The sequence below is a fragment of the Nerophis lumbriciformis genome, linkage group LG12 (assembly GCF_033978685.3).
Source record: "Nerophis lumbriciformis linkage group LG12, RoL_Nlum_v2.1, whole genome shotgun sequence".
Taxonomy (NCBI): Eukaryota; Metazoa; Chordata; class Actinopteri; order Syngnathiformes; family Syngnathidae; genus Nerophis; species Nerophis lumbriciformis.
Genome location: NC_084559.2, coordinates 13572228 through 13580645, shown reverse-complemented (window position 1 = coordinate 13580645; position 8418 = coordinate 13572228). Strand labels below are relative to the sequence as shown.

Sequence of the window (8418 nt, the reverse complement as noted above, 5' to 3'; positions counted from 1 at the left end):
GAGGCGCTCGGGTGGCATCCTGACCAGATGCCCGAACCACCTCATCTGGCTCCTCTCGATGCGGAGGAGCAGCGGCTTTACTTTGAGCTCCCCCCGGATGACAGAGCTTCTCACCCTATCTCTAAGGGAGAGCCCCGCCACCCGGCGGAGGAAACTCATTATTTTGACAGTTAATGCCAGTTATCCTGTCAACCTTTCACAAGACTTCAATTTGTTCATTGAAAGTATAAACACTTTTTACAGTAAACAAATGGTAAAACAGAACTAAACAATTCCATTGGTGTCATTATTAACTTTCTGTCCAAGCTTGTATAATCTACTGCCTTGTTCAATTGTAAAAAATATTCTGTGCCTAAAATTCACATTTCTATCACAATTATCATACTGTAAACATGGTAAGCTAACTTCATTACAATTAATAGTCCTGTCAATAGCATGGAATTACAATTCAAATGTAGTTTTTTTGTAAGCCTTTCAAAAGAATTCAAAATATGAAAAATGAATGAAAATTAATTTAAGCCATCAGACACTTGAAAAGTGGCACATCACATCTCTAATGTAATCATTTGAACTTTTCAACAGAAATAGCACTGCAAAAATATTAAGGACATACTTCTGTATTTTGGTAGTTATGCTGTCAACATTTAACAAGATTTCTTCAACTTGGACTTGAAAGCATAAATAGTATAAACACTTTTAACAGTATAACAGTACTAAACAATTCCAATAGATAACATTGGTGTCATTACCTTTTTGTGGCTAAAATCCAAATTTAGCAACGGCATTAGACTTGTGTTCTTTTGTCCCAACGTGGTCTTTTACATCGCTAATTCCTCCGTGTCCGATCGAAAAATCTTGTCTGCACAAGGTGCAATTCGCGTAGTTTTCACCCTTTTTGGAACGGATAATTATTCCCGGATAGGCTTTTGAATATTCTTCACGGAATGACTGCAGTTTTCTTTTCGGTTTAAGACTCGTTTGCGATTTTTCTCCGGCTGATTCCATGATCGTTCGCTCGTTTGGAAACAATGGCAACAGGTGCCTCGTGCTTGGCAGCGGTGCTATAAATAGCCTCGCGGAATGGCTCGATAGGAAGTTACGGGAAGCAGGTCGAATGTCATTGTTGTTACGCGATTTCGTGAATAAAACTTAAAAAAAAAAATAATTTTTTAATTAATGAAAACCGTATTTTTTATCACTGCAACCGTAACCCGGAATAGGTTGATGAAAACCGTACTAATTACGGGAAAACCGGAGTAGTTGGCAGGTATGCTGTAATATTTGTTGCAATAATGGATACTAATAACATTTAAAAGGCGTGCAGTTTCAAGCAGTACATATATTTTTTCTGTCAAAATGAAAAAAAAAAAATTACATTCAGTGAGAAAATATGAAGTACTTTATTAACATATATGTGGGCCAGGTAAAATGATGCCACGGGCCTGGAGTTTGACACCTGTGTATTATACCGTGACTCGCTACCTCCCGTTTTAGTTTTGGGAACTTTACTGTTAGCCCGGCGGGAATGACGGAGGCGGTGCAAGTGAGGAGCGAAGAACAGAGCTTTAATGATGAAGAGCGTTCTATCAGCGTGGGGTGGAGCATCCTCCCTGGGAATGGCCGGCAGGGAGGCTCAAGTTCATGTTTTTTTATCAGCTGCACTTCAAACTCCCTCTGCTGATGAAGGAGGATGAAGCCTTTCCTCATGGTCACGTCCACGCATGGCAGAGAGCAATCTTTTGGCTTTGTTTCTGTTAATTAGTCGCAGATTGCACCGCTGATGATTGAGTCGGCAAAATTGTGGTTTTTTTCATACTTGCTACAGACCCTACAGTAAGTCTTTGGTGGAATATTTTAAGCAGTAGTACATTACACTGTGGCACTTTGGCTTTTTTATGCCCCACTTTTTATACGATTTGTTTTTTGACATATATTTTTGCACTGGTTTTCGTGTTCTGTCTTGGTTGCGGTGAGGTTGATGGCTGGTGAGGCACTGACTTCATCACAGTCAGATTTACAAACATATGAACCCTAAAGAGTATCTTATTCACCATTTGATTGGCAGCAGTTAACGGGTTATGTTTAAAAGCTCATACCAGCATTCTTCCCTGCTTGGCACTCAGCATCAAGGCTTGGAATTGGGGGTTAAATCACCAAAAATTATTCCCGGGCGCGGCGCCGCTGCTGCCCACTGCTCCCCTCACATCCCAGGGGGGTGATCAAGGGGATGGGTCAAATGCAGAGGACAAATTTCACCACACCTAGTGTGTGTGTGTGACAATCATTGCTACTTTAACTTAACTTTAACTTTACACATACAAACTGTAGCACACAAAAAAGCACATTTAATTAAAAAACGTTATTATGGTCTTACCTTTACTTATAAATGAAGTCCATGCGCCGCTGTTGTGCTGGATTAATGAACCCCCTGACGGGAGTGTTATATCAACTAAAGCCCTCACTTCAACTTTCCACGTGCAAGATTGAATCTATTTAAAAAAGTGTAACCGAGGGTTTATAAATGTCGCCTATACTGTATGAAACTACAAAATAACAAACACGGAGGCTCCAGTTTACACGAGGACCACTTTATTTACCTTCTTTCAAAAACTTCCGCTCCACTCCAACGTGTCAAAATTCCACCTCTTAGCGCCTTCAAAATAAGAGCTCAAGGCATATACTGTATAACAGCGCATAACAGGAACTTAACATCACAAATAGGAAAGCCCATAAAAATAGGTTACAAAAGTTATTTAATATGAAGCCAAAAAGTGCAAAAACAATAATGTTCGTGTTGGAGGAGTTGTGAATTAGGTACACCTGCAGTCTGCGGGTGTACCTAATGTTGTGGCCCTGCAGTCATTCACAACTCCTCCAACACGAGCATTATTGTTTTTGCACTTTTTGGCTTCTTATGAAATAACTTTTTTAAATAGATTCAATCTTGCACGTGGAAAGTTTAAGTGTGGGCTTTAGTTGATATAACAATTCTACGGCGGGGGTGCAGGAGGCGGGATTACTGCGAGCCTCAGCCAGTGCGTCTTTTGCAGCCGTTTTATGATCGCTCAGCACAAGAAATACGTTACACACATACAGTTGTTGACAAAATACACTGTACATTATATACCTCAGCTAACTAAACTATGGAAATGTATAATATAATTCATATAGCAATACGGTCTCACTGCACAGCAGGCCAGCAGTTAGCCGAGTCCGCAATCCATGTTGAGGCACTGAGTGACGTGCCTCGACTGGCTGCTGTTCATCGCACCGTCTCTTCTCAGTATTTGAACGGCAAATGTGAAAATTCAGCGATTTTGAATAAAAAATAATCTAAAACTGGTGAAGTTAAATGGAAAATAACTTTATAGTATAATCACTGGATACATTTAACAATTTAATATATCTTTTTTTCTTTTTACATTTTTTTTCTTTCCATGACTGCACGTCACTGCTTGGTTGTCATACGGCGAAACATTGTGCATAACACACCAGTCCGTTTGCGTGTATCATTACATTAAAACAAGTGGAAAGTGGATGACAAATGGATGGTTAAGCAGTGGTGTTGTCCTGATACCAATATTTTAGTACCGGTACCAAAATTATTTCGATTCTTTTTGGTACTTTTTGATACTTTTCTAATTAAAGGGGACCACAAAACATGGCTTTATTTTAACAAAAAAGTGAACGTTACATTAAATATATGTTTATTATTGCAAGTTTATTCTTTAAATAACTATTAAAATCATGGCATTAAAACTACAAAAATAAAGACAACTTCAGATTGTTTTCTTTGTCTTACCTTTGGCCAAAAATAGAACAAACACATTCTGAAAATATTACAATAAAAATATAGAAAAAAGAAACTACCGGTAGCGGTAAAGTTTAGATACATGAAGGAAAGAAGAAAGCCCAGACTTTCCTCTCCCCAGCCACTTCGTCCAGCTCTTCCCGGGGGATCCCGAGGCGTTCCCAGGCCAGCCGGGAGACATAGTCTTCCCAACGTGTCCTGGGTCTTCCTACCGGTCAGACATGCCCTAAACACCTCCCTAGGGAGGCGTTCGGGTGGCATCCTGACCAGATGCCCGAACCACCTCATCTGGCTCCTCTCGATGTGGAGGAGCAGCGGCTTTACTTTGAGCTCCTCCCGGATGGCAGAGCTTCTCACCCTATCTCTAAGGGAGAGCCCCGCCACCCGGCGGAGGAAACTCATTTGGGCCGCTTGTACCCGTGATCTTGTCCTTGCGGTCATAACCCAAAGCTCATGACCATAGGTGAGGATGGGAACGTAGATCGACCGGTAAATTGAGAGCTTTGCCTTCCGGCTCAGCTCCTTCTTCACCACAACGGATCGATACAGCGTCCGCATTACAGAAGACGCCACACCGATCCGCCTGTCGATCTCACGATCCACTCTTCCCTCACTCGTGAACAAGACTCCGAGGTACTTGAACTCCTCCACTTGGGGCAGGGTCTCCTCCCCAACCCGGAGATGGAACTCCACCCTTTTCCGGGCGAGAACCATTGGAGGTGTTGATTCTCATCCCAGTCGCTTCAAACTCTGCTGCGAACTGATCCAGTGAGAGCTGAAGATCCTGGCCAGATGAAGCCATCAGGACCACATCATCTGCAAAAAGCAGAGACCTAATCCTGCAGCCACCAAACCGGATCCCCTCAACGCCTTGACTGCGCCCAGAAATTCTGTCCATAAAAGTTATAAACAGAATCGGTGACAAAAGGCAGCTTTGGCGGAGTCCAACCCTGACTGGAAACGTGTCCGACTTACTGCCGGCAATGCGGACCAAGCTCTGACACTGATCATACAGGGAGCGGACCGCCACAATCAGACAGTCCGTTACCCCATACTCTCTGAGCACTCCCCACAGGACTTCCCGAGGGACACGGTCGAATGCCTTCTCCAAGTCCACAAAGCACATGTAGACTGGTTGGGCAAACTCCCATGCACCCTCAAGGACCCTGCCGAGAGTATAGAGCTGGTCCACAGTTCCACGACCAGGACGAAAACCACACTGTTCCTCCTGAATCCGAGGTTCGACTACCCGGCGTAGCCTCCTCTCTAGTACACCTGAATAGACCTTACCGGGAAGGCTGAGGAGTGTGATTCTCACCTCATGAGGATGGGAACATAGATCGACCGGTAAATTGAGAGCTTTGCCTTCCGGCTCAGCTCCTTCTTCACCACAACGGATCGATACAGCGTCCGCATTACTGAAGACGCCGCACCGATCCGTCTGTCGATCTCACGATCCACTCTTCCCTCACTCGTGAACAAGACTCCGAGGTACTTGAACTCCTCCACTTGGGGCAGGGTCTCCTCCCCAACCCGGAGATGGAACTCCACCCTTTTCCGGGCGAGAACCATTGGAGGTGTTGATTCTCATCCCAGTCGCTTCACACTCAGCTGCGAACCGATCCAGTGAGAGCTGAAGATCCTGGCCAGATGAAGCCATCAGGACCACATCATCTGCAAAAAGCAGAGACCTAATCCTGCAGCCACCAAACCAGATCCCCTCAACGCCTTCACTGCGCCTAGAAATTCTGTCCATAAAAGTTATGAACAGAATCGGTGACAAAGGGCAGCCTCGGTGGAGTCCAACCCTCACTGGAAACGTGTCCGACTTACTGCCGGCAATGCGGACCAAGCTCTGACACTGATCATACAGGGAGCGGACTGCCACAATCAGACAGTCCGATACCCCATACTCTCTGAGCACTCCCCACAGGACTTCCCGAGGGACACGGTCGAATGCCTTCTCCAAGTCCACAAAGCACATGTAGACTGGTTGGGCAAACTCCCATGCACCCTCAAGGACCCTGCCGAGAGTATAGAGCTGGTCCACAGTTCCACGACCAGGACGAAAACCACACTGTTCCTCCTGAATCCGAGGTTCGACTATCCGGCGTAGCCTCCTCTCCAGTACACCTGAATAGACCTTACCGGGAAGGCCAATAGGTTTGAATAATAAACATTCTGGGCAGAAGCGTCATGATTCGTGGTGCAAATAGTGAACATTGCAACTAATCACGCCGTACATACACCAGTACGTTAAGGTACTAAGCAAAAGCTGAATTCCCGTTATTATTATTATTTTTTTGTATTAATCAATCCAACAAAACAATACACAACAATACCATAATAATGCAATTCCAATTCCAAAACCAAACCCCATGACATGACACAAAACAATCTAAAAGCAGTCAAACAAAACTGAATATTATCAACAACAGTTATCAATATTATTAACATTTTCAACGTAGCAGTGATTAAAAATCCCTCATTGACATGAATTCCGGTTATGAAACAAAGTTAGTACGTCCTGTTATATACACAAAAATGGACTACAGTGGTCCCTCTGGTTTTGGTTAGTGACCCCTTACACAAGTTCTGACTGGATCCTAAGAAAACTGAAGCATTTTTCCCCCCAAAAGAAATAACGTAAATACAATCAAGCCGTTGCCTCCGGCTAAAGTGTGGTGTGTTTACATTTCAGTGCACTATGTAGAGAAATGGCCATGAAAGATGCTAAATGTTCATTTATCCATGTCATTTCGCAGCCTAGACTACTGCGACGCACTTCTTGTCGGGATCCCCAGGGGATGCTGGAGCCTATCTCACACTGCAAAAAGTCAGCGTTCAAAAAGAAGAAAAAATAATACAAAAATGAGGGGTATTTTATTTGAACTAAGCAAAATTATCTGCCAATAGAACAAGAACATTTGGCTTGTCAAGACTTTCCAAAACAAGTAAAATTAGCTAACCTCAATGAACTCAAAATACCTTAAAATAAGTATATTCTCACTAATAACAAGTGCACTTTTCTTGGTAGAAAAAAAAAATTGTTAGACCTTTTTGCTCAATATGTTGAAAAATGTTCTTAAATGAAGTAAATGCTAGTGCCATTATCTTGACATAATGATATGCGCTCGGCATTACATTTCTCGAAACCAGCAAACTTATACTAAAAAGTAATTTATTGTTCTTAATGGAAAGGCAACAAGGCAAGCGCTTGTTACTCTCGGGGTCTCCTAGCCGCTCAGGCTAATCATATTGTCTAAAAATGCATTTTTCCATGGATAACATGACATCATCGCGCCAAGTGCGTGCTCTTTCAGTCAATTAGTGTGCATATATACAGCCCGGCCCCCGGCCAAAAAATTTTTTATTGTAATTTTGAAGATTTATCTGAATGTGCATGAACTATTTCTGTTCAAAATTGTTAGAAATGTCAAATGTTTAAATATTAACTGTCAGTTTACTGTACTGTGCCAACTGTACTACTATATGAGTACCTATTTTCTATTGTTTCATTGAAAATAAAACAGCGAAGTCTGTCATCTGTTTTAATTATAGACACAATTGTGTCAAAGTCATGATTTTTTTTATTTCATTCTTGAAATAAGAAATGATTACTTTAAAAAAGTAGTTTTATACTTGTGAGTGTTGATGACACAGCTTTGCAACACTTGATATTCTAGTTTCAAGCATGTTTTACTCAATATAGGTCATCAAATCTCAGCAACAAGCTGTAATATCTTACTGAGATCATTTAGGATCAAAACACTTAAAACAAGTCAAACACTCTAAAATAAAATCTGCTGAATTATATTATCAGACAGAAAATAAGCAAATATCACCCTTATTTGACATATTTCATCTTACTTAGATTTCAGTTTCTGCAGTGTGTTGCCTCTGCAATCAGAATTGACTCAAGTGAGTGAGGTTTGGCATGTTATCCCCTCCATAAATCCTGTAATAAAACAAGCTTCCCGAGTGACAAAACGCCTCAATAAATGATTTGTTAGAGGAGGTTGGCATCGTCTTGCCGAGATGCCTGGGGATCCAAACCGCAGAATAACACATAGCTGCGCAGCCGCTTCTTGTTGTTGGCCGCATGTTCTACAGAAAGGTTGTGGTGTGTTTGACCCCTCTAGATAGGCTGAACCCGGACCACAGAGCGACAGATAGCCGGCTTCTTTTCTAACATCCACATCCCCTCTGATGAAAGCCACAGTGGCAGCCATGTGTATTGAATTTAGACCATTCCTAAGGGTATCCTGTTCTTATCAGAGGGTCAAATAAGCTCATTTCGCAGGCCTTCGCCTCGCCTCGGCTACCAATGGCGACCCGGCGCTGATAAGAGCCCACCTTTTTTCCCTGCAGGGTTTGTGGTTGAAGTGAAGTCAAAGAAGGGATGCGAGTCGTTGACCGGATCTTTCTGGAGGTTGGAGCACAGGCAGAAATGCGGTCCTTAGATCAGTCAAACACGAACGAGACAACCTTGATGTTTTTTTTGAAGGGGAGTACTTTACCCGCAAAAGGGAGTCACAGTCCCGGTATCACAAATAAGCGTCCTTGGATTCTGGAGAAGAAATGTGTGTACGAGACGACATAAGAAC

At 42.7% G+C, this 8418-nt stretch overlaps 1 protein-coding gene across 1 annotated transcript in view; it reads right to left on the bottom strand.

The window, feature by feature from the left end:
- Positions 1–8186, bottom strand: part of LOC133623019 (guanine nucleotide-binding protein subunit beta-like protein 1) — a 124623-nt gene extending 116437 nt beyond the window's left edge. The window contains exon 1 of the mRNA XM_061985925.2: positions 8168–8186. The gene's annotated coding sequence lies outside the window, so the exon portion shown is untranslated. The remainder of the gene's footprint in view (positions 1–8167) is intronic.
- Positions 8187–8418: the final 232 nt, after the last annotated feature.